This window comes from Podarcis raffonei, chromosome 4, assembly GCF_027172205.1.
Source record: "Podarcis raffonei isolate rPodRaf1 chromosome 4, rPodRaf1.pri, whole genome shotgun sequence".
Taxonomy (NCBI): Eukaryota; Metazoa; Chordata; class Lepidosauria; order Squamata; family Lacertidae; genus Podarcis; species Podarcis raffonei.
This window is the reverse complement of record NC_070605.1, coordinates 98,437,661-98,464,165: the sequence shown is the minus strand read 5'-3', so window position 1 is coordinate 98,464,165 and position 26,505 is coordinate 98,437,661. Positions and strand designations below refer to the sequence as shown.

Here is a 26,505-nt window from a genome sequence, read left to right as displayed (position 1 = left end):
AAAAAACAAAAAAACAATTAAAAACACATAAAATTTACATTCCTTACTATCAATAACCAATTTCCTTGACTTCCCCACACCTCCCCTTCTTGTATTCCAGTTCCAATTTTTAGCTCAGCAAGTTCTTGTCCCCAAACTTTACCTTATTTTCTTTAATTCATTTTAGTTAACCAATTTTAACTTATAAACCTCAGTCTTTATACATCAGTACTTATTCTTAAAAATCTTTTTCTAAGGTCGACCCCAATTCCCTTCCACGAATTCCCCATTTTTATATTAGTAGCAAAACAAAATTAAAAGAAACAGAATATAATTGTACACCCTTTGAATTCCCAAAGCCTACAGAAGGAAGATCTTATGGAAGATTCAAACAATTACCTACAAAATGACCTGATTACCGGGACTGGAGAGCATGAGGATTAGGGACTGTAGACTCTCTTTGTTTCTACATTGATTCTAAATAGAATTCAGATATGCCTCTGTAGTTATCAATTGCTTCATGAATTCATGAACAGGACACACTGAAAAATCAAAGCATAACCAAGACAGGGAGTGCATCTCTCCCCCCACAAAGACACACACTTCAGTTTGGGCAGGGGACAATGACATCTACTAGAGAAGTATTTGCCAGTACTGCAAGCTTGGAGAAGAGGGTTAAGAGCACAAATTTTCTAACTGTGGTCCATGGACCACTAGAACTCCACAAACTTCATTCTGGTAGTCTGCAGCATGTTTACATTGATTACAATTGTATTTGACTGCTTCTTTTATTTCTTATATTACATTTTATTGATTTGCAATTTGAATTCGATGGAATGCAAACTGAAATACAATAAACTACCATAAAGGAAATGAAAGAAGTAATAAAATATAATTAAAAACCATACAGCACCTAGCAGACCACATTACAATTGCTACAATAGGCAGAAAAATGGCGAACTGGTTTGCCAAGAACAGTTAAAGCAATTCTACCAACACTTCTCATCACACGTGTTCAAGCCCTAGAATCCTCAGAAACCACATTCTCCATCATGACTATTAAGCATAAAAAGCATCCTTTCTTACGACAGTAGAATTTGTGCAACAACTTCAAATTTCAAAGACTTGAGTATGGATTAGAAATTTGTTCATTATAAATGTGACTTTCTACTTGAACTTCAACATCAGCTTGATCTCACAGGTTTAGAAAAAATACAACCCAATAGTTCCTTTATTTAGTTTGAGCGTTGACCTATCAAAGGAAAATATGACATGCTCCCATAGTATAAAAGTTATCCATTTGGAGTTTGAATACATACAATTTTTGGAGAATTCAAGCGACCATGGTAGGTGGCTGTGGGAATGGACAAGGTAGGGCAGCCAATTTTCATTTGATGGGATACGCTTTAAGGTAAAGGTCCCCCTGCCCGTACGGGCCAGTTGTGTCTGACTCTAGGGTTGTGCGCCCATCTCACTCAAGAGGCCAGGAGCCAGCGCTGTCCGCAGACACTTCCAGGTCACGTGGCCAGCGTGACGAAGCTGCTCTGGCGAGCCAGAGCCGCACACGGAAACGCCGTTTACCTTCCCGCTAGAAAGCGGTACCTATTTATCTACTTGCACTTAGGGGTGCTTTCGAACTGCTAGGTGGGCAGGAGCTGGGACCGAAAGACGGGAGCTCACCCCGTCGCGGGGATTCGAACCGCCGACCATGCGATCGGCAAGCCCTAGGCGCTGAGGTTTTACCCACAAAACCACCACTGGATGCAAGCTTATGTTGACCACCATATCCATTTGGGATACAGAAAATGGGGAATACATAGTAATACAATACTTCAAGTGAAGAAGCCTGTGAATAGTATTAGTTCTGCCACACATCTCACATATAAAAAGCTGAAGCTATTCTGCTAGTAAATTTCCCCCGAAAGATGAAATGCTATACACATAACACACTAGCTGCATGAATATTTTCTTTATGAATTTTTTAGGTAAGCGCTTAAGATTTAGTAAGCTAGAAGCTTCTCCTATTCCATATGTAACAAAGTAGTACCTTGTTATTAGCATTTCAGCAGAACAGTGAAGGCATTCTCAAAGTTCTACAGAACCCCAGAAACAGAAAGAGGACTTTATTTAGAAAGACTTTCTTCCTCTGCAAGGAAAAAAAGTCTCTCTTGCTACAGAATTGGCAGCTATTTCACGGCATTTCCTTAGACACTCTGTTCACAGCAACAGTTGCATGGTTTTTCAAGGAACAGTCATTACAGATTCAAAAGCGGAGTGTTTCCTGATATTTAAAACACAGGAAGCACATATGCTGTCAAGCACTTAACTATCTACAGGCCCTTTTAGTTGCATTCTTAAAACTATATAATTAAAACTAAACTAAAGGAGTCTGACTCACATAAGCAGACTAAAGTTTAAGTATTTTGCAGGTATAAACATGGATGGATTGTAAACTATGGGTAATATATTGTATCATGCACAGAGATGTTTAAAATTCTCCTTAAATTGTTCACATGTGAGTATCTCTGAAATACATAAACCCATGTGCTATTACTTTATTTTTGTTTACACTCAAGTAAACACTGGAGAATGGTGCTAACTGATGCAAAGAGCCCTCACTTCAGATTACATGATTTTATAAACATTAACTCAAACTTCAGCTTAAAAGCATTAGCCAACAGTGACTCTGCTTCCAAGATCAAAGTGGAAAGTCTGCCATCTACTCATTAAGTGTTATTATATTGATCATAAAGATGAACATAAAGTAGGTAAAGCATATTCTTATTTCTGTGAGCAAGCATAAACAAGCTTTGTATCTAAAGGAGCAGGTTTATTGATTGCTCAAGACTGCAGTTGCCAAGGGATGTATTACTTTGCTCTACAAAGAGACAGGTGCAATTTAGAAGATTTTGAATTCAAAGCTATTGGGGCACCGAGCTTCTTTAGCAGCCTCTATTTATTGAGAGCCATGGTTTTTCCAGTAGTGATGTATGGAAGTGAGAGCTGGACCATAAAGAAGGCTGATCGCCGAAGAATTGATGCTTTTGAATTATGGTGCTGGAGAAGACTCTTGAGAGTCCCATGGACTGCAAGAAGATCAAACGCATCCATTCTTAAGGAAATCAGCCCTGAGTGCTCACTGGAAGGACAGATCGTGAAGCTGAGGCTCCAGTACTTTGGCCACCTCATGAGAAGAGAAGACTCCCTGGAGAAGACACTGATGCTGGGAAAGATGGAGGGCACAAGGAGAAGGGGGCGACAGAGGACGAGATGGTTGGACAGTGTTCTCGAAGCTACAAACATGAGTCTGTCCAAACTGCGGGAGGCAGTGAAAGACAGAGGTGCCTGGCGTGCTCTGGTCCATGGGGTCACGAAGAGTCGGACACGACTAAACGACTAAACAACAACAACAACAACATTTATTGAGAGCACAACCTGTAGGAGATAGAAGGCTGGAGAGAGAGAGAAGCAAAAATCCAATGGTATTGATGCATCAGGTTTGGACCAAATGGATTTTTGGTACAACATCAGCTTTGCTTAGGAGACTGGGGAAGAAAGAGCAAGAAAGATCCATAGATAAAGGCTCTTCCTTTTGCTAGGGCAAACTTGACTCATGATATAGACATGAGGGGAATCTTTCCACTGGCTTCCCAGCAGTCTCCTTGGCCAAGCTGATCTCCAAAAAGAGGGGCAGTTGCTGGAGGGAGGCGAACCAAGATGCAGGAATTACAACAGACACATGCAGACCAAATGCAAACTGTGAACACAGAAGCAACGCTCAAACATGGCAGAAGCATTCTGAACATACATTCATGACCCAGAGCACATACATTCTTGACGTTGTATGTTCAGTGCAGAGAGTGCAAGTTCCATCAATTTATGCCAAATTTCCAGTCACATCCATTCCTATTTATAGGGGTTGGGGTGGCGGCAAACAATTATTCTCCATTGGCTGTTCTTAACCTCTCATCAGCTTTAGCTAGAGTAAATCACAATTGTCTTGCTTACAGCATCTTGTGTTGAACCCTCCTCTCCCATTACATGAGCACTGAGGTTTGTCCTGATCTGTGTACAAAACACTCAACAACTTTATTCTGTCAATCCCTTTTCACGCCAAAGTGTTTCGAAGCAATTTACGTAACAGAACCAGAAACAACAACAACAAAATACCCCTTAAAACCAAATTAAAAAGAGCAGTGAAAGATGACCTAAAGTGCTCATCCAAAATATATACAGTGGTACCTCGCAAGACGAATGCCTCGCAAGACGGAAAACTCGCAAGACGAAAGGGTTTTTGGTTTTTTGAGTTGCTTCGCAAGACGATTTTCCCTGTGGGCTTGCTTCGCAAGACGGAAACGTCTTGCAAGTTTGTTTCCTTTTTCTTAAAACCGTTAATACAGTTGCGACTTGACTTCGAGGAGCAACTCATAGCATGCGGTGTGGTAGCCTTTTTTGAGGTTTTTGAAGACTTTGGTGATTTTTGAAGCTTTTCCAAAACTTTTCCGAAACCATGTTTCGCAAGACGAAAAAATCGCAAGACGACAAAACTCGCGGAACGAATTAATTTCGTCTTGCAAGGCACCACTGTATATGAAAGGAATGATACACATAAACATGGAAGAAAAAAAGGAGAGAAATATAATCAAACATTAAAATGAAGGAGAAGGTGGAAAGGGGGCAATATTACAAAACTCTCCTGCAGTTTTATTCTAACTTGTCTGCCAACATTACAAGTGAAGCAGATAATATAACTCTTATAGCCAGTCTGGGACTTGTTGCAGCTTTGATGGATTTCCACCCTTCATTCTTCCCATCAAAGGATGGAATCCAGATGGAAATGACTATCAATATGGCATCTTTGTAACTCCAACTGCAATGTTGATGCACAATACTATGCCTGCCTGAAGGAATGAGATCATTGCAACCAACTAAATCTTGCTGTCGGATACTGCCATATTAACCACCCTCGCATGTATTTCTTGCACCAAATCAAATCCTAGCTTTTTTATTTATTTACTGCACCTGTGACAAGTATTTTCAAGTTTACTTCGGCAACATAAAGCCCCAACTCTCGATGAAGTACTAAACCACTCTAGGATGGACCACATATGACAGCGGCTGAGTACTTATAAAAAATAAAAAATTCCCTGTGCATACTATTTCAGTGTCAGGGAAAAGGGATTTAGCCTAGCCTTCCTCCTGACATGCTTAATAACCACGTGCAGGGAATTGCTCCAGAGGTAGTTTTATGGGGTGCAGTGTAGTTTTAGTGGGGTGGATATACTGTGGATAATAAGAATAATATTAACTTGCATGCAACTCTCCCAGACGCATCAGACTGCACCTCCAGGCAAGCAGGCTGTTTTCAAGATATGTCAGAACAGGTGAGCAACATATACTGGGAAGTGAAATATCTCCAGAGCAGGAATCTAGGTCAGAGATAGGAATTGCCTTGCCTGTATTTACTCAGTTAAGCTTCAATAAATATCTGGAATCATGTGAAACACAGAAACACCCACAAACTCATAACAGTACAAGTATATACAATTACATAAGGATATCACCCCCAACCTCAAGATATTTCTTGAAGTGTGAATGTTTGTGGCACAATGTGCAAATGTCCCGTCCCCATGTAGCCTGATAAATAGCAAGTTTATCCTTCATAATTAACAAATGAACTACACATCTCTAGCACAGATTCTCTATCAGCCGTTATTCTCCACAAAACCACAATCCAGAATGTCTATGCTGAAAACATTTCTGCTTCTGTTTAGGAGGAAAATAGGCCAGCCCTAGCTTTTGCAATCAATATTACTTCTCATTTTCTGAGCTCTGCATCTATATTTGAAAACTTAATGTTCCACTACCACATCAACACAGACTTCCTCCCTCGTAATGATCTTTTGAAGAGGCTGCTATATTACAACACACAACCCTGAACACCTGCTAGAAATCCATTAAAATTATACTTGCGTTGGCAGCAATGATTGAAGACAAGATGTAAGAAGTAAAGGCAGAAGAACTTCATGCCCAAAACATAACTGAGTGACAAAGCATAACCCTCATGAAACCAAGATATCCAACACATTTGCTTCCTTTATGGGCATATAACGTCTTTTGCTTCCACACCAACCCCTGATATTGTCATCCTGTTCACTCATTTTTAAAGAGGACTCCACAAAACACAAGTGGTGCATTTTAATTCTGAGCATTTTAATTCTGAGGTAGATTTCTTCATCTTAAGTTCAATAAACAAGCAGGCCAGAGTTAAGACACACACAAGCCCTCCAGGCGAGCGCAGTCCCTGGTACAGTTTCCTGTTTATTTCAGCTTTATTTCCGAACCCAGTCCTAGCAATATGAAAACTACTCTTAAACCGTTGGGCAAAGCATTTCTGTTTACCTAGCAATTTGTGTCTGACGTACTTTAAAACGCTGCCCTCTGCATAACCCAAAGTAGGAATGTGGGCATAGCAGTCTACAGAGTTAGGTCTGCAAGAACTTGTCTTGCACACATTTTAATAAAGGTGATTTTATCTGTGGCCTTGAAAGACTGGCTGTTCTGGCTCGTCTCCAGATTCTAAAATAAAAATAAAAATACAGGTATGTGCAGTGGAGCTTCAATTAATGGATACTAAAGGAATGCAGGTTGTTTCCAGTTCCAAGAGGTTCCTGCCTCCAAAAGGTTTTTCCTGCATAAACCCCCTGGCAGGTCGTGGTGTCCTTCAGTGAACCCCAAATTTTTCCACCAACTGCCGCCCCAAGCAATTCAATTGCGGGATACGGCCACTGACTAACTGAAGGTTTACGTACTAACAGTATGGAACAATCACTTCCCAGCTGAAGAATGATCAAGGATCTCATACATTTAAGAGCATAACTTAACGGTAAAGGGACCCCTGACCATTAGGTCTAGTCGTGGCCGACTCTGGGGTTGCGGCGCTCATCTCGTTTTACTGGCCGAGGGAGCCGGCGTACAGCTTCCGGGTCATGTGGCCAGCATGACTAAGCCACTTCTGGCGAACCAGAGCAGCGCACGGAAACGCCGTTTACCTTCCCGCCAGAGCGATACCTATTTATCTACTTGCACTTTGACGTGCTTTCGAACTGCTATGTTGGCAGGAGCAGAGACCGAGCAACGGGAGCTCACCCTGTCGCGGGGATTCGAACCGCCGACCTTCTGATCGGCAAGTCCTAGGCTCTGTGGTTTAACCCACAGTGCAACCCACGTCCCAAGAGCATAACTCAGGCCATTCAATTCCAGAGAGATGAGTTCTCATGAGAAGTAGAAAATGCTTTGCAGAGAAACTAGCACATAGGGATTGGGGACAGTAAACTCACATTTAAAGACAAACCTAGCAGATCTGCACTTTCCAAAACAATCTCTGAACCAAAGCACAGTCACATCTTTATAAATATGCACTTCTCTGAATTTTGCAATGCAGTTCTCCAGTCACGTAATATGTACAAAAAGGCATATACTTGGGCAGTGGTATCCAGCATGGTGCCTTCCAGATGTTTCGGACTACAAATCCCATCATCCTCAATCAGTGGCTGAGCTGGCTGGGGCTGATAGGAGTTGTATTCCATGACAGCCACCATGTTGGGTACCCCTGTACGAGTGTACATAAGATTGCATACATTGGTGAAATGTTAGTGAAAAATCTCAAGAAAATGCATTGTATTAGGAAAACGGCATTCTAAAAATGACTCTATTAAGAAAAACAGAACAAAAAATGTGTTTGCATGAGTATGCATGAGGATTTTTATTTTTTAAGGCAGATTTCCTGTAGTAACGCTAAGAACTGATTTTAAGATTGAGAAATTGGGAGTGGCTGGAGCAACCCAGTCAGATGGGCGAGGTACGAATAAAAAAATGTTATTATTATTAAATTATTAAAGGGACTCCAAGCAGGGCTTGCAGTCAGAAGTGGTACACACTGGGCGTGGGTTTATTATCACGGGGGAAAGTAGGCCAAGTACTTGCTCTCTGCAATACCTGGATCAGAGATGGGTACTCTCTTCCATTTGCAGGATTGGGCCTGATCCAAAACCTCACTAAGAGCTTTAGTGAACTGAGTGCTCCCAAAGGAACAGGAGGGTCCTTAAGAAAATAAAAATGATATTTCTGCAAGTGAAAAAATGCATTTCACAAACAGCCCGTGTAGCACTTACAGGAGGTATTATGAAGAATTCATTATCACAGCTGCATGCTGCAATTTAAGTCAGAACCAAACACCACGGCAAAACAGCATATCCCCCCCCTCTCTCTGTGTGTGTGTGTGTGTGAGAGAGAGAGACACATCTCCATGCTGCAAGGTGTCACTGCTCATCACTTATAAGAACAGGAAACTAGTCAAGACATATTATTAGAGTAAGACAAAACAGACATAAAGCTGCTGTTTTCTGCTGCAGCTATACAGTGGTACCTTGGTTCTCAAACTTAATCTGTTCCGGAAGTCCATTCCAAAACCAAAGCATTCCAAAACCAAGGTGCACTCTCCCATAGAAAGTAATGCAAAATGGATTAATCCATTCCAGACTTTTAAAAACAACCCCTAAAACAGCAATTTAATATGAATTTTACTATCTGATGAGACAATTGATCCATAATATGAAAGCAATAAACAATGGACTGCAGTCACACAATCAATCAATCAATCAATCAATCGCTGAACTGGGTTCCACACAGTCACACAAAAAAACAACAAAAAGAGCCGCAAAAACAAAAACGCAAAATAAATAGCAAAAACAGACAGATCTCAGTGTAACACTCAAAACGGAAGTGTGGTACTCGAAACAGAAGTGTAAGACTCAAAACGGAGCATGTTCGGCTTCTGAAAAAAGTTCGCAAACCGGAACACTTACTTCCAGGTTTGCAGTGTTTGGGTTCCAAGTCGTTTGAGTACCAAGGTACCACTGTACATCCGAAAAGGTCTAATTCAAGCAGTAGTAAGCAGTGAATCAGAGCTGTGTGTTTTTCTGCTGCTCATTTTCTCGTGGCAATTATCCTTTGCACATTTATGGAACAGTGAAACCTCCTCCTTCTTTTTGCATCCATGTAACACATGTTGTACATTTAAGAAGTTAATGTTTTCAAGCTTTGTGAGGCTTGAAGAGGAAAGAACCTAAATCGGAACATGGAACTGACTAAAACGACCAGCTCCGACTATTGCTCCGCTGCCTAATACTGTCTGAAACCAAGAGAACTATTCTGAGTGCCTAATAGGACTCAAGGCATGAATTTGGCCAAATTTTTTGGTCCTCTTTGCCACTGAACAAACTGCTTTAGGAACCAAAGCAAGTTTTGAAGGCATTTGCAAAATGGGATTGCAAGTTACTGTGAAAAACTAATGCAAAATCCTACTGTGCATGTCAAAGCTCTTGGGCACGCCTAATGCAACTGTTTGGATCCCAGCCATTACATTTAATCCATCTTGCAAATATACAAAGCACCCTGCTTCATAACTTATGAAGCCAACTTTCAACCAAGTTACTCATACAATTCCCACATCAAGATGATTTGGTTCTTGGCCTCAAATGCCTGCATCCAGCAGGATAATTAATCTGATTTATTGCTCTTCAGAGTCTTAACATTTTCTCCTACTAACAAGAACTGAACTATATAAGGTTAATTAGTTTTCCCATCAACAGCCTTTTAACTTTCATCCATCAATCCCCCCCTTTTTTTTAAAGCAACATCACTTCTGGGAAAAGAACTGTAAAAGACAACAACTTCTAGGGCAAAAGGCAACGGAATCCTGACATTTTTGAATGACTAAGCGGAAAACTGACCGTTAAACTCTGAAGGCCAAATATTCCCCAAGTATTTCCTTTGTCAGAACAGAAACCAGGATATAAGTTTCGTTGCTTGTGCACAACATTTAATAATAACATCTCCCACTTCAACACTAGCTGCTTTGCTTAAACAATCACCCAGATTTTGCTTTTGAAACATCCTGCTCTCAACCAGGGCTGTACAAAAACCCCAAAAACCAATGACATCTAGTTTCAATTTTACTCAATAGCATAGCAATCTGGTAGGGTAGAACCAGGGCTTTTTTTCTGACCGGGACTCAGTTTTGGCACCTCTCAGGTGAGTGCCATTACCATTATAAGAGAACAAGGGAGGTGTTCCTGGTTTGTTCCGGCCGGCCCCTTTTTTTTCTAGAAAAATAGCACTTGATAGAACTATTTCCTTAAGCACAGCTTTTTTCAGTCTTGTTTGGTGCCATTGCTTCTACTGGTGGTAGATATGATATCATGAGTTTTCAACACAAAGTGCTGAATTAATCACAGAGTGATTTCAGTCAAACGGGGATCACACAAATGTATAATTAAATTTACATGGATTACATCACTGAGGCTAATGAAGTCAATTGAGCGAAAGGGAAAGGGAAGATCAAAATGTTCCTTTCCTTAGCAAGGAATATAAAAACACACACCAGTTATTTCTTTCTTTCACACATTGTTACAGCAGTAACAAGGAATATATTAAACATAAGCAAAATAAGCTGTTAACGCCACCAAAAAAACTTACCAAAAGGATAAATCTAGTAAGTCAGAAAAACATCAAGCTATAAAAAGACACATCTATTGTCATATACAGTACTTTGTCATCATGAAGTCCTTAAAACGACAATGTCTTCTCCGTAATTCCTGCATTAACAATCTAATACTAAACTTGGCCTTCATTCTGAAGTGTGTTTCAAAGCAGTTTCAAGAGAAACTACTTGAAAACACACTTCAAAGCAGTGTTAGAAACTCAGATATAGAAGCCAATCACCAAATGGCACCTTAAACTTTGGTTACGGTTGCCACAAAGGAATGTCTAGGTGGCATTGTTGTAATCATGAAATTTATTCTTATTACAGTGGTACCTTGGTTTTCGAACATCTTGGAAGCTGGATGTTTTGGTTTTCAAACACCAAAAACCCAGAAGTAAATGCTTCCATTTTCCAATGTGCCTTGGAAGTCGAATGGCTTTTGCTGCATGTACCTGTTATTTTTTCCAGTTTTCTGCAGGCCGCCCTTTGCACCTCGGTTTTCAAACGTTTCGGAATTCAAACGGTCTTCTGGAACGGATTACGTTCAAAAACCAAGGCACCACTGTATTATTATTATTTTCATTCCTATACCACTTTATATTTTAAGGGGGGGGATCTCTCCGTGTTTTACAACACATTAAAACATCAAGTAAAACAATCCAGAATAAAACAAATTCAAGCTTCAAGGAAAATATTGCAGATGGAGTCAGTCACAGCCTCTTAACCTTCCTGACAGGGTCATTGTAGGGAGAAACTGAGGAGGGGATGAACCATGTAGTTCTTGGAGGAAAAGTTGGGATTTAAATGCAAAAAAATGAGCTCTTCTGCTTAAGAAAGCTGGAGGGGCCAGCCAGGTAGAGAGCTCATTGCAATCTTGGCATCCAGAGATCTCCATGTGGTTGAAACTGGACCAGCACCAGTTGTAAAACAGGCCTAATGCCTGAGGAATTTCTAGCACTGGCTGAGAGACATCACCTTTGAAACCACTAGGAAACACTCTTCAAAGTGAAGGCTGCACCTATACCTGCCTCCCACCCAATGTCTTATGTGATGTCAAGGATGTGGTACGGATCCATGGTTGGGAAGAAACAGACTCACAGGTCAAATGGGGACGTCTGCTGGGCCAACTTACGCCTGCGGCTTGTGGCTTCCTCACCCTTGTACAAAAGAGATATTTTGATAATTATATCCCACCATTTTCAGTAAAGCCTAAGAGCTTATTAGTACTTTTCCTTAAGGTCACTCCAATGTCAGTGCTGAGGAGCCGCTATTTTGCCACTCGTCAAAATGAGTTATTCTTGGAAATTAACATACTGCAAGAAACTACACTGTAAACACTGAAGTCCGTTCTTTCCCTGAAGAGAAGGGTTCCTTCCCAAGTAAAGTTACGAGGCTTAATAAACCAACAGCGTTTTGCAATTATGCGGTCTACTTTCCTTCCTCATCTGGACCACAAGCAATAAAACACTCAGGTTTACATAATAACTGAACGTATATTTTCATATATGGCAGTAAAATGGAAGAGGAGAAGACGAGGATAAAACCGATCTGACCAGCTTTGGACCGCGGCTACAGCAAAGTGTCAACGTTTATTTCAGAACATTCTCATCTGCATCAAAGTAGTATTATTTAGTTTAGACGGGGTGAACTATTTATTTTCAAGAAAATTGGTCCTTGCAGAGAATGGACACTCTATCAAGTACACAGGGCTTGTGTTAAATCTGTGAAAATCATTGGTCTTTAACAGCAGCCTGGTGTACAGAATTAAGCAAGCAAAACTTTTTGTTAGTACTTTGGTCTTGATCGAAGAGCTACTTGAGACACCCCTCAGCTTTACCTAACGTCCGCCATTTTGAATAGATGGTTCCCCAGTTTACAGAGGGAAGTGATTCTATTAATTCTCTCGAGTCCCGTAAGTGGTCCATGCTGCATAGGATTGGGAGTGGGGTAGGGGTGGAGAACAGGAGGTTGCTTGAGAAGAAGTCATCCAAAACCTCCTGAGGCAGGCAGAGTTCCTTGGCACACTCCTTGGATCCTGGCATTTGCCCATGCCAGGAATAACAAAGTGTTGCAGCAGCTCAAGACTAAGCAAGTGTATTATGGGCTGCGATCCACTGCCTTAGGTGCGTGCCAAGAAGAACATCAGCTTCTTTATTTCTAGAACAGTTTTGATGGATCTTCAAGACTGTAGGGGCGTTGGCTTAGATGGGTCAGTCCTCTCACATTGATGGGACAGAGAGTATCCATATTGATTGCAGATTTTTTTTATTTTAAAGAAATCACATTTGTGAAATAAAGAAACCAGCAAGGCCAAGCAATTCAACAGATCGTATCGTAATGTGACATGCCTACTACTAAACACAAACAAAAACAGGTTCAAACCAAGATGTATCCAAGATTCGGTCAGCGTGGGTGACCCATTCCAGATCCACTAGTGGGAAATAAGTATAGCAAAGTGAATAGTTTAATATGCTTTAAGAGTCACGATTACTTTCAGTAGAGGCCATTTCTAGTCTCTTCAAACCAAGAACCACAGGGCCTATCCGCTGAAGAAGTCCGACTTAGTAACTTTAGAAACTTTTGGCAATTTTAAAGTCTGCTACAGAAGTGGCCTGGGATACTGAAATGTTCCCCTACTGCTTTCAAATATTTTCAGTGCCTGATTTATGCCATGGTATATTTGTTAAGCTTTGACCTCAAATCTGTTTTTGTTAGGGGAAAAAATATCCAGTCTGCTCTGTCTGAAGCCACCCGACTGATTATACTAAAATTTCTTAAGGCGAGCCTCCTCAAGATTGGGGGGGGGGACTCTGCCCCTTCCTCACATACTTTGGGGGGTGTGTGTGTATAAGCTGCCCTCAGTCCCACAGAGTTGGTGCGTATGGTGCCAATCTGCTTCTACCCAAGTCTTCCCATCTGCTTCAAGTCTTCCAAATCTGCTTCTTCTCCTCTTCCAACTGTGGCTGCTAAATCATGTCTGGTCATAGATCCTGATGGAACCAAGGGTGCCATGACAGTAATTACACAATACACAATCTCACCACTCGTTTACCTACTTGCAGCTACACACTAGGTTTATTTCCTCCATCTACACACCCCTTATCAATTTCAGCTTGGTCCTTGGCTGAAGCATCAACATAAAACTTATTATACGCACAGAATTCCATTGAACTCAAGAGGTCTGCAGGCTTTAGCTACTTACAAAACTTAGACCTTTTGCATGAAGGGGTTATTGCCAGGGTACAGAACACGTAATTCAAGGAGTGCCCATCAGGGTGGCGTACAGATTCCAATTAGTGCTACAGCTATAGAACAAACACTGGGCTACACAGCAGACTTGAACATGCTGCCTGCAACGATTAGGCATAAAATCCATTAACACTTGCACGTTACCCTAGAGTAATGCTACTGACATGAAAGTGTCAGCAGAAGCCCATTAAGCTGCCTGTATTCACATTTCTTCCCTTCCCCAGTAACTAAACAGGGAGAAGAATGATGAACAGATACTGCATGCTTTGATAAATCCTAGATCTCTGGTGTTTGGAGACTTGGTGGCTCGCAAAATCTTGTTTACCATATTAGTAAATGTTTGAAGATTGAAGTTTAGAACAGCTCAAGGCATATTCAGAGGAAGATTTTCATTGAGAAGCCTCGGATAGGACCAAGAGCACCAGATAAAGTTCTGCAAGGCACAGCTTTGTTACAGATCTTCCCCCTACAACGCGTCCCTCCCACAGGTCATGCAATGTGATAGACAGCCCCAACAAGCCAGGGCAATGCACTGAATAAACTGAGTGTGCACTTCAAACTATGGTTAGCAGACGTCCCCAGATTTACAAATCTGTCCCCAGACAAAACCAATCCCTGGAATGTCCCTGGATTTATATTTTAAGTGTTATAGATGTAGATTTATTAGTAGGGAATGAATGTTGTGTGATTGGTTCAACAGCACAAGACACATCGTATGGGGACTTCCGCAAAATAGCGGGCGCCACAGCAGCGAGCCGCTCCTGAAGCTAGCTAGAGACAACTGCGCTACCAGGCTGATTCCGGGCTGCTGAGACTGCTGGCACTGCCGCCACCACTGCTGAGGGGAAACCGGGGGTGCCTGGTGCGTCAACTGGGGGAACCGCTGACACACACACCCCGTGACCCAAATCGAGCCGGGAGTGAGAGCGCCCGGCCAACTGCCCAGCGGTGCTCCAGTGCCAGGAAAACCCTGGAGCCAACGCAGGGAGAAGGAGGGGTGGAGAAGGAGAAGGAAGAGAGAGAAAGAGGAAGGAGAAAAAAGAGGGGAGACCCGAACTTGTCGTGTCACCGCCACTGAGGAGGAGAGGCAGGAGAGCACCGGGAGGGCATGGACACGTGGCCGAGCCCAGGCCTGACCCAACCCTACTGCACGGCAGCTAGTGCTCCAAGAGAGCAGGCCAGGGCCCAGAGGAAGGCCACGCAACAGAGGAGACCAGAGAAGAGAAGATATTACTACTTCTTTTTTTAATAACTTTTTTCCTCTTTTTTTTAAAAAAAAAATGTGTTCCCAGATTCTTTGAAAAAAAATCTGGTAACCTGACTTCAAACACTTCCTAGAATCCAAAGCAAAATGTGCAAGCTTGGTCACTGGGGCCAGGTTCCTCGTGAGACAAGTTTATATACGAAGGGTTCCCCAAAAGTTTCCGAAGCCAGCACCGCTCCAAAACAAGAGCACCATATAAAAGGGATGGCTAAATTTAAATGTTTTTCCTTTACCTGCCATTGACAGGGGCTATAACAGCATTAAACATGGCACTTGCAATGACACCAACTACAATCGTAAGAAAGATGCAGTTATGTACTCTCAGAGTGAGAAAGAGTTGTCATTGAAGCAGCTATATTTCTATCACTAAAAAGGAAGAAACTAATCATTGCAAAACTTGCTTTGATTTCACCCATTTACTCAAGGAAAACAGAAAAGCTTAGGTTTATTTTATTCCCTTTCAGGTTTGTTCATACTAATGTTACTTCCTGAAAAGCCAGTACTAGTTAAATATTGCCAGAATTGAGACCCAAACCTTGACATTACTCCCAATCACATAAAAGAAAACGTACAAGGCCCCTTTTCTATATTTATTACAAACAAGGATATCTAACTACAAGTTTCCAGAAATGTGAAAAGTTGCATTTGCCTCTTTAAATGTGTCCTCGGTTAGACTTATTTAGATTTATTTATGATAAATCATTCCAAGGCTGCAGAAAAAGAACCAGAGCTATGAATACTTACTTTAGCTAAACGTTTTATTCTGTATCTGGTTACAAACTCAAATACAGCACAAGCTTCCATGGTAAAAAAAGCCAGAAAGCAAAGGATGCTGTATCCGAAGGAGAGTAAGGCAGAACACATTCTCAGAGTTGCTATTTTAAGGATACTACTATAGGATGTAGACTACAGACAGAAAAAAGTATTTAAACCATATGGGAAGTTTTCTAGTTCAGCTCTTAAGCAGCAATATGACTGAAGCAATTAAGCTACCCTACATACAGGGGTGGCCAAGTGATTCAGTAAACAAGGCCAGCTGCTCAAGTGCTTCTGCAAGCAATGAGATGTCCAGAAATCAGCAGGTCAACGTTTTCTCTGTACGGAATGAAACATCATCACCAAATAATTTCTGCACATCAAGCTGTTGTTGAAGACACAGCCGCAAATAATGGAAAGAATCAGCTAATTCTATTAACCCGCTCCCACTCTGGCAGCTCAGCCTTAAGCATGTTGAATCAAAAGAAACCCCTAATGTGTTCAGCAGGACTTACTCGCAAGTATGTATGCAGAGGACTGCATTTTCTTTTTCAGCAAATTAAGTTGACTACATCCTAAACAGAACCAAACACTAACATAAACCACTGATTCTTAACTTGACTTGCAGACGTTCCACAATTAATCACCATTTTATTTTTTGGCTTCAAATATATGGCAGAGCAGCTTTGCTGTAAAGTTGGACAGTGTATTTGCACCTTTTAAAAACAGATCCCACATTGATTTCCCCCTCCTAAAATACACAGTCTATCCAGGGCTACAACACTGCACATCGTATCCAGCCTGGATCCTTGAAATACAGAAGCCCTCTGTTCTTCACACTATTGTTTCTACATGCCAATCATTGACTTAATTAGTACTGCCAAGAGAAAGTTAATTCTTAATCCCAATGGGCCCATTAAATCCCATTACATCACCATGACTTTCAGTTGTCCCTCAAAGCAAGGTTGATCCTACACAGTCTGCAAGCTATCACAGCTTTCCTCCCTGTTTTTGCACCACTGCGTAGCCACTTGCTTTATCAGTTCAAGCCCTACGAGATGTGCCACTACAAATTGCGGGGTATCATTCACCACTAGAAGTACCTTTTACATAACACCGGTCTTGAAAGATCTACATTGACTCCCAGTACGTTTCCAAGCACAATTCAAAGTGTTGGTGCTGACCTTTAAAGCCCTAAATGGCCTCGGCCCAGTATACCTGAAGGAGCGTCTCCACCCCCATCATTCTGCCCGGACGCTGAGGTCCAGCTCTGAAGGAATTCTGGTGGTTCCCTCATTGCAAAAAGTGAGATTGCAGGGAACCAGGCAGAGGGCCTTCTTGGTAGTGGCACCCGCCCTGTGGAACGCCCTCCCACCAGATGTCAAAGAGAACAACAACTACCAGACTTTTAGAAGACATCTGAAGGCAGCCCTGTTTAGGAAAGCTTTTAATGTTTCATAGACTATTGTATTTTAATATTTTGTTGGAAGCTGCCCAGAGTGGCTAGGGAAACCCAGACAGATGGGCGGGGTATAAATAATAAATAAATAATACATTATTATTATCATTATTATTATTATTATTATTATTATTAAATCTAAAAACAACCACCACCACCAAACTAGCTCAGAACAAAAGACTAAATTATAGAGACGTAAGTTCAAATCCTTACTCACTCAAGTTAAGGTTGGAAGAAATCCAGTTTCTGAAACAGGAGGGCACCTGCATGCAGAACGAAGGGCGTGCCTCTTAGAAAACACTTTTTTATTGCGAACATTTTTGTTAACAAAACAAATAACAATACACTAGATATACATGAACAGCTACATCAGGCTATGTCATCAAAAGACGTGCATACTTTGTCCAAGAGCATTTCAGATTGTTCCATGTGTGGACATGCCTTCCACGTAGTCTCATGATATGGACATTTTTATTGGCATCCTGCTTTATTTTGCAACGGCATGGCTCTTTTCAAAAAGCTCAGAAGTAGCAGGCGTACGTAATTCGTACTCTAGTATGTAAGTCACTTGAGAAAGACCAGGTGGAAGAGTGTAATGGAAGCTGATTTATGTATAGGGATGTCATCAGAGGCACATAATTCAATCGCGGAAGGGGAGTACCATTTCAAACATTTCGCAAGGACTACCAAGAAGGAATCCCAATAGCAAAGATCTGGGTCAAGCCATCAGGGAAGCAGATAGGCCAACCAATGGATTTTAGACCAGGGTTTCCCAAACTTGGGTCTCCAGCTGTTGTTGGACTACAACTCCCATCATCCCTAGCTGGCAGGACCAGTGGTCAGGGGATCTTTGACCCTCCAGATGCTGAACTACAACTCCCAACAGCCCCAACAAGCATGGCCAATGGCTAGGAATGATAGAGTTTGTATTTCAGCAACATCAAGAGAGCCAAGGGTTGGTTCCCCACATCTGATCTACAGGGAGAGGGGGAATCTAGGCTGGCCACACGGAAAAGAGGGCAAGATGCAATTGTCATGAGATGTACCCTTGCTGAAATTCCCTCTTTTCCACACTGCCAAAGGTATGAGGGGCCTGTTTTCCTTCTTTTAACCAGACACTATATATTAGGCTCCCTACAGACATGGAGAAAACTGTACCTTTAAGTGGTGTGGAAAGGGATACAGACACTTAATACAGTGGTACCTCAGGTTAAGTACTTAATTCGTTCCAGAGGTCCGTTCTTAACCTCAAACTGTTCTTAACCTGAAGCACCACTTTAGCTAATGGGGCCTCCAGCTGCTGCCGTGCCGCTGGAGCCCGATTTCTGTTCTCATCCTGAAGCAAAGTTCTTAACCTGAAGCACTATTTCTGGGTTAGTGGAGTCTGTAACCTGAAGTGTATGTAACCCGAGGTACCACTGTAAAAGGGACACACAAATGGAATAACTTCTAGTGCTGAGCTGCGGAATCTGTTTTCAGCAAGCTAACTCATGCATGCCCATTTCTAATTAAAGCAAATAGGCTACTTGGAAGTACGCATTTCTGGCCTACTTTTTTTTTAGAGAACAAGTATTAGGGTGATGGAGCTGGGGTGTCGAGTGTCAACTCATCTTGTGGCTCTAAATAGGACTTTAAGCAGCAGCAGCAACTATAGATAGCCACAGTTGCAGTATAAATATCATCAATGGAATTATTTTACCAGAGTCATCTTGCAGGCTGGGGCGAACTTGTTGATGTAAGAGTTGTTTTGGAAAAGAAAATCCAGGTCACGCCGACATTTACGCTTAGGAGCGTAGCATTCACTTGATTCGCTGGTTAATCAATTAAGGCTTCGATCCAATGCACATTTACCTAGGAGTAAGCCCCCTTGGATTTTGGAATAAATATATTTGTAAGGCTGCTACTTGACAAAAATCCAATTGTCCTGATTATTTGAGTTGCTGATTTCTATATAAATAAATCATTCTGCTTATATAAACTGAAGGTGGCAAGTACCATCTTAAAAACTGTTTCCTCTCTCCTTCCACACAAAAGGTTAGTCAGATGCAAAGGGAGAAAGCATATATGCACTTTTCGTAGCTGCTTGACAACCTCACCTGCTCAAATTCTTGCTTCTACGCCATAATTAAAGCTGCAGGAGCTTTTTCCTCCATTGCAACTGGTTATCCTCCACAAAGAAGGAATGCTTTTTCTGATAATGCCTGTTATAGCAACGTGCAAATAAAAATAAAGATTATTTTTCTTGCTGCAAAAATTCTGTTTTTACTTATATGTATTCAAACTGACCGATTAACGCACTAAAATTTGCACAATATAATCCTCTGCACTCGGACCTGGGAATGAGCCCAATTAAACTCAATGGAGTTTACTTCCAAGTAGACACCCATAGGATTGCGCTGCACCTCTTCTGTAACAAGCTAGCAACCCTACTGACTTCCTAATATAAAAAGCCGTGTAGTGGAAAATATTTAACATGAGGGTTTGAGAGATCATTCAGAAATTTGGAATAATTAAAAAGCTATTTTGATTATCAACGGTGTTTGTTTTTTGCCTCTGGCTCTCGTACCGTGTGCCAATGAAATCTGGGATTCCTCCTCCGTGAGATCAATAGTGGCAGAGGAGCAATGCTGAAAGGCATCTTGGCCACAGTTCCTGATCTCACTTTGCAACATAAAAGCCCCAGGCGAGTGCTGAGAAACAGGCTTGGGCAATGCTCTCCATGAGCAAAGAGCACACCCTGAAAACATGGACCAGAATATTCTGAAATGTGCAGAGTCCTGGAGGCAGCACACAGAGGTTTTTCATAAGACGAGACACTGTGGGAATGGCTCCCTGAAGGCGGAGAGCTAGAAAATGATGGACTACAGTGGTACCTCGGGTTAAGTACTTAATTCATTCCAGAGGTCCGTTCTTAACCTGAAACTGTTCTTAACCTGAAGCACCACTTTAGCTAATGGGGCCGCCTGCTGCTGCCACGCCGCCGGAGCACGATTTCTGTTCTCATCCTGAAGCAAAGTTCTTAACGTGAAGCACTATTTCTGGGTTGGCGGAGTCTGTAACCTGAAGCATATGTAATCTGAAGCGTATGTAACCTGAAGTACCACTGTACTCCAATGTTAAACACTAATTAAACAACTTCTTCTTCTTCTTCTTCTTCTTCTTCTTCTTCTTCTTCTTCTTCTTCTTCTTCTTACAGTGGTACCTCAGTTTCTGAACATCTTGGAAGCTGAATGTTTCAGTTTTTGAACGCCGAAAACCCGGAAGTAAATGCTTCCGTTTTCAAATGCACCTCAGAAGTCAAACGGCTCATGCCTCATGTTACGTTTGCTTCATGTTACGTTCTTTCAGGTTACGTCCCGCGGCGACCCGGAAGTACCGGAAATGGTTACTTCCGGGTTTTGCCGGTCACGCAGACGCGCAAAATGACATCACGCGCATGTGCAGAAGCGGCAAATCGTTACCCGCATGTGCGCAGATGCACCGCTGCGGGTTGCGCTCTTTTCATGTTGCGAACGGGCCTCTGGAACGGATCCCGTTCGCAACCAGAGGTACCACTGTACATGTTGTTTTTTTTCAGTTTTCTGCAGACTGCCCTTTGCACCTTGGTTTTCGAACGTTTCGGAAGTCGAACGGTCTTCCAGAACGGATTACGTTCAAAAACCGGGGTACCACTCTATTGTTATTTATACTCCATCCATCTGGCTGGGTTTCCCCAGCCATTCCGGGTGGCTTCCAGCAAAATATAAAAACATGATAAAGCGTCAAACATTAAAAACTTCCCAATACCTTGCAGGCTGTATGACAGAAAAGGGAGAATTAGACTGCAATCCTATGCACATTTACCTAGGAACAAGCTGACAGGGCTTACTTTGAGGACACAAGAATACACGATAATTTGCAAGATGAATCTGTACATTTTTACTGAAAAGCGAGTCGTCACTTAAATCTTTGTTGTTAATGATATTTGATTAATAACTAATTCATGCAACAGAAGTTGCAGGTATTTGGAATAAGTCTAGAAGGCATCTTATTTAAGGCAGAACCAGGTGCAGTGTCCCTAAATTTGGTTCCTCCTTTCTCCCCACAGCTGCCGCCCAGCTTTAAAGTTATGCATTGGCATTTAGATTCAAGCTTGAAACGCACTAATATCAGTTTTATTGGCGCCACCATCGCTTCTAGGCTTGGACTAACTCCTTTTGGAATTGTTTCTTCTGCGTCCAGAGCTGGTTTTGGAAGAAGAGTACATACGGCAATGACCGCAGTCCATGTGTATTTTGTATTTTGAAGCTGTTTTCCCCAAACCAGCTTTGAGCCGAATTCAGGGGGGAAACGAGCCAGCTATGATTTAAGCCAGTAATGTGTACATGGCTTAAGTGTCTGCACATGTGCAATATTTGAATCTTGCCGTTTAAAGTAAACTTGCAAACAAGTCTGCAAAGCAATGTTTACAAGAATCTCATTAAATAAAGGCTGTGCAATTCTGGTTTTTCTCTTGAGCACACAGTTTGGCATTTTTTTTAAAATTGGTTTTAATTCATTTTGTAACATCGTACATTGAAACAAACAAAAGAGACATACATAACACATTCACACAAAAAAGAATACATAAAAAAATAAAAGAAAAAAATAATAATAAAAAGACAAAAGAAAAAAAAACTCCTAACATAAGTCAACAACAAATTGACTACATTAACTACATAACACACAACACTGACTGACTTCCCTTCATCTCGGTTTCGGAATGTGTTATAAGATTTTTCTATCTGCACTTTCTTTTCTCAAAAAACTCTTTACATCACAAGTGTTATATCTTGCCTACTGTAATTTTTTAATTTTTTACCTCTGTTTCCATGTATGCCATAAATTTATTCCATTCTTTATTAAACTTTATGTCTTTTTGATTTCTTATTTTCTGTGTCATTTTTTGCCAATTCTAAATAATCAAATAATTTGGATTGCCACTCATTTATGGTTGGGATTTTTGGTGTCTTCCAATTCTGCGCTATTAGAGTTCTGGCAGCCACTGTCGCATACTGAAAAAATGTTTGATCTTCCTTTTGGCATTTTTGAATATTTTTTCTCTTCAGCATTACAGTCATAAGAGCCAACTCCTAGGCTTGAAAAACAGCACAAGTAATAATAATAATAAAAAAATAAAAAATAAAATAAAATGGGCGGCTTCCAACAAAACACTAAAATACAATAATCTATTAAACATTAAAAGCTTCCCTAAACAGGGCTGCCTTCAGATGTCTTCTAAAAGTCAGATAGTTGTCTATTTCCTTGACATCTGATGGGAGGGTGTTCCACAGGGCGGGTGCCACTACCGAGAAGGCCCTCTGCCTGGTTCTCTGTAACCTCACCTCTCACAGTGAGGGAACCGCCAGAAGGCCCTCAGAGCTGGACCTCAGTGTCTGGGCTGGATGATAGGGGTGGAGATGCTCCTTCAGGTATACTGGGCTGAGGCCGTTTAGGGCTTTAAAGGTCAGCACCAACACTTTGAAGTGTGCTCGGAAACGTACTGCGAGCCACTGTAGGTCTTTCAAGACCGGTGTTATATGGTCTTGGTGGCCGCTCCCAAAGGTAGCCCCACACAGAGCGAATTGCAGTAGTCCAAGCGAGAGATAACTAGAGCATGTACCACTCTAGCGAGACAGTCTGCGGGCAGGTAGGGTCGCAGCCTGCGTACTTTGATAATCAATAAAGGGATCATTCAAAGTTGTTTTTTTTTAATGCAAGTCAGGGAAAAGGGACATGAGGATATCTGGAAAACAATGTCCTGCTTTTACCCAGCTGGGTTATCCCTGTGATACTTACAGCAGAAGCGACAACTTGCTACTGGCCAGAGGTTTTCTACGCTAGGGTTATTTATACAAGAATTTTAATCCTGCCCTTCTATCATTCAAATATTACTCAGGGAAGCTTACAATAGTTAAGATCACAATTTCAAAGCAAAACAGCAACAGTAAGTAGAGAGAAACATAAGATAAAAACAGTGGGTAAAAGGTAGATTATAAAACTACCCCCAAAAAAGCTTTCTCTAACTTGTGCTAGAGCCACAAGTAGGACCACCTGCACCCTAATAATAATAATAATAATAATAATAATAATAATAATAATAACCCCATCCTAATAATACCCATACTAATAATGGGAAGACAACAGAAGTTTTCATGTGTTTTAGTGTCTCTTAGGCAGATCTATGATTAAGATTTCCTGGACGTAGCCGGGATTCGGCGATCGCAAACAGTGTCTGGGGAGAATTTGCTGAAGTGTCCAGGAAAATCCGTATGTAGGGCAACCCATGTTAGAAGTGCAGGTTTTGGGCGAATTTCCTTAAAAATAGCTCAAAAACTTACATTTTTAAAAGAGATTTTGCAATGAAATCCCAACAGCTTTGCCCAAAAAAGCTCAGCAACCTTTTTTTGTCCAGATTTTCACTTTTTGAAATGTGGCAATCCTACTACCGTGGCTTCTCTTACTTTCCATGCTGTGCTGTCGGCAGTAAAGAACTCTCTCTTCCCATGGTAAAGTGTGGACCAGGCAAGCAAAATAGTAGAGGATCCCTTGGTGATGCTAACTGCTGGATTAATGGTCCAGTTGGGCAATAAGGTGGCCTCTGTTTTCCACAAATATAGGCTCCCTAACCAGTGCCTGTGGGGAAGCAATATCCACTACATAAAGTATTATTAATATTATTATTACTTATTAAATTTTTATACAGCCCGATAACCACAGGTCTCGGGGCCGTTTGCAACATAAAAATCACAATATAAAAATCACAAAATACATAATAAAAACAAGAGTAACCCATTATTCCCCCCCCAAAAAAAACCACGTTTTAAAAGGGCATTGGATTGGCCACGATGCTTTTTCAAGTCTCAAAAACAGCAAGGTTACACTTTGCCACGTGGGATGCATTCATCCCTGCCATTTCTGAGAGGAAAGAGTCTTTTACTGACCTTGCGGGAACTCCCGTGACAAACAGCAACACACAGAGAACAGCTGCTGTTTCAAGGCTGCAATTGCGCCCATGCTTTAATTCAATCAAATGATATTTTTGGCATAGCAAAGTTGCAAAGGGGAAGGGAAAAAAACCACACCTCACCCTGCTTATTTTTACCTAGCATTTGGTACTACCACAAGTGACATAATTGTCCTCTAGTCCAAAATTATCCTTTTGAAAAGCCCTTCCTGTCTGGTAATGCCAACTGTATTAAAAGAAATTACTCGTGTGTGTGTGTGGAGTTTGGAGGGTGGAGTCCCAACTGCATGGGCTCCCAGATTACTGTCTGAAAAACAGAGCGCTACATACCTACAAAATATAGAAAGTGGCGATTTCTGCTCCAAAGGCCTTCTGGTGGTTCCTTCACTGCAGGAAGTTAAGTTACAGGGAACCAGGGAGAGGGCCTTCTTGGTGGTGGCACCCTCCCTGTGGAACGCCCTCCCATCAGATGTCAAGGAGATAAGTACAGTGGTACCTTGGTTCTCAAACTTAATCTGTGCTGGAAGTCCATTCCAAAACCAAAGCATTCCAAAACTAAGGTGCGCTTTCCCATAGAAAGTAATGCAAAACGGATCAATCCGTTCCAGACTTATAAAAACAACCCCCAAAACAGCGATTTAACATGATTTTTTCTATCTAACTAGACCATTGATCCATAAAATGAAAGCGATAAACAATGGACTGCAGTCACACAATCAATTAATCAGTAGCTGAACTGGGTTCCACATAGTCAGTGACAAAAACAAAAAAGAGTTGCAAAAACAAAAATGCAAAATACGTAAATAGCAAAGACAGACAGACCTCAACGTAACACTCTAATCAGCAGCGTAACACTCAAATTGGAGCAGATTCGACTTCGAAAAATTTCGCAAACCAGAACACTTACTTCCAGGTTTGCGGTGTTTGGATTCCAAGTTGTTGGGGTACCAAGGCGTTTGAGTACCAAGGTTTACAACCTTTAGACAACATCTGAAGGCAGCCCTGTATGTTTGATGTTTTATTACGTGTTCATATTTGTTGAAAGCTGCCCAGAGTGGCTGAGGCAACCCAGACAGATGGTTGCGGTTCTAATAATAATAATAATAATAATAATAATTCATAATGAGTGGACTAACTGCAGTGGGCAGGACCTTTGAGAGGGGTTGAGGCTTGGTGGAAAGACTTAAAGGGCTAGTTCAGGGTCAGCAAACTTTTTCAGCAGGGGGCCGGTCCACCGTCCCTCAGACCTTGTGGGGGGCCGGACAATATTTTGAAGGGGAAAAACTGAACGAATTCCTATGCCCCACAAATAACCCAGAGATGCATTTTAAATAAAAGGACACATTCTACTCATGTAAAAACACGCTGATTCCCGGACTGTCCGTGGGCCGGATTGAGAAGGCAATTGGGCAGGATCTGACCCCCGGGCCTTAGTTTGCCTACCCATGCGCTAGTTCTATCCTATGAGCCACCCGTTTCCTTTCCCATGCTAAACTATACAGCCATGCAGTGTAACCGGACACAGAATCATAAGAGTTGGGAGGGACCCAGAGGTTAAATCCCCTGCAATACAGGAATACAGTGGTACCTCGCAAGACGAATGCCTCGGAAGACGAAAAACTCGCAAAACGAAAGAGTTTTTCGTTTTTTGAGTTGCTTTGCAAGACAAATCTCCCTATGGGCTTGCTTCGCAAGACGAAAACGTCTTGCGAGTTTGTTTCCTTTTTCTTAAAACCGCTTGAAGAGGTGCAGTTGCGACTTGACCGTGCTTCGCAAGACGAAAAAATCGCAAGACGAAAAGACTCGCGGAACGAATTAATTTCGTCTTGCGAGGTACCACTGTATGCAACTTCCCCTTGCGGGGATTGAACCTGCAACCTTGGTGTTATCTGCACCGTGCTCTAACCAACTGAGCTATCCGCACACAGCGAAAACCTTCTTAGGATGGAGCCTTCCAACACTGCCCTGACAAGTGCAGTAACACAAATGAACATATTAAAATAACACGGATGGATTTGGTTTGCGTTGTGAGCGTCACCCCATCGCATTTCTCAGAAAGTAGAGCTACACCGTGGATTTCGGAAACCATGAAGAATAAAGCTCTCTTACAATCAGCTTGAAACATATATTCCATATGACCAGAGAATTTGCGCCTGTCCATTGTGGGATATAAGAAGCCCTGAACACATATTTTTTAGATGTCCCTTTTACGAAGAGGCACATAGAGAAACCATTGACCCCCTGCTGGTGAGGCTTACTGACCTTCC

General features: G+C 41.7%; 1 protein-coding gene across 5 annotated transcripts in view; it reads right to left on the bottom strand.

Moving 5' to 3' along the window:
• TBC1D4 (TBC1 domain family member 4) overlaps positions 1–26,505 on the bottom strand; it is a 93,821-nt gene that overhangs the window by 53,549 nt on the left and 13,767 nt on the right. The window lies entirely within an intron of this gene.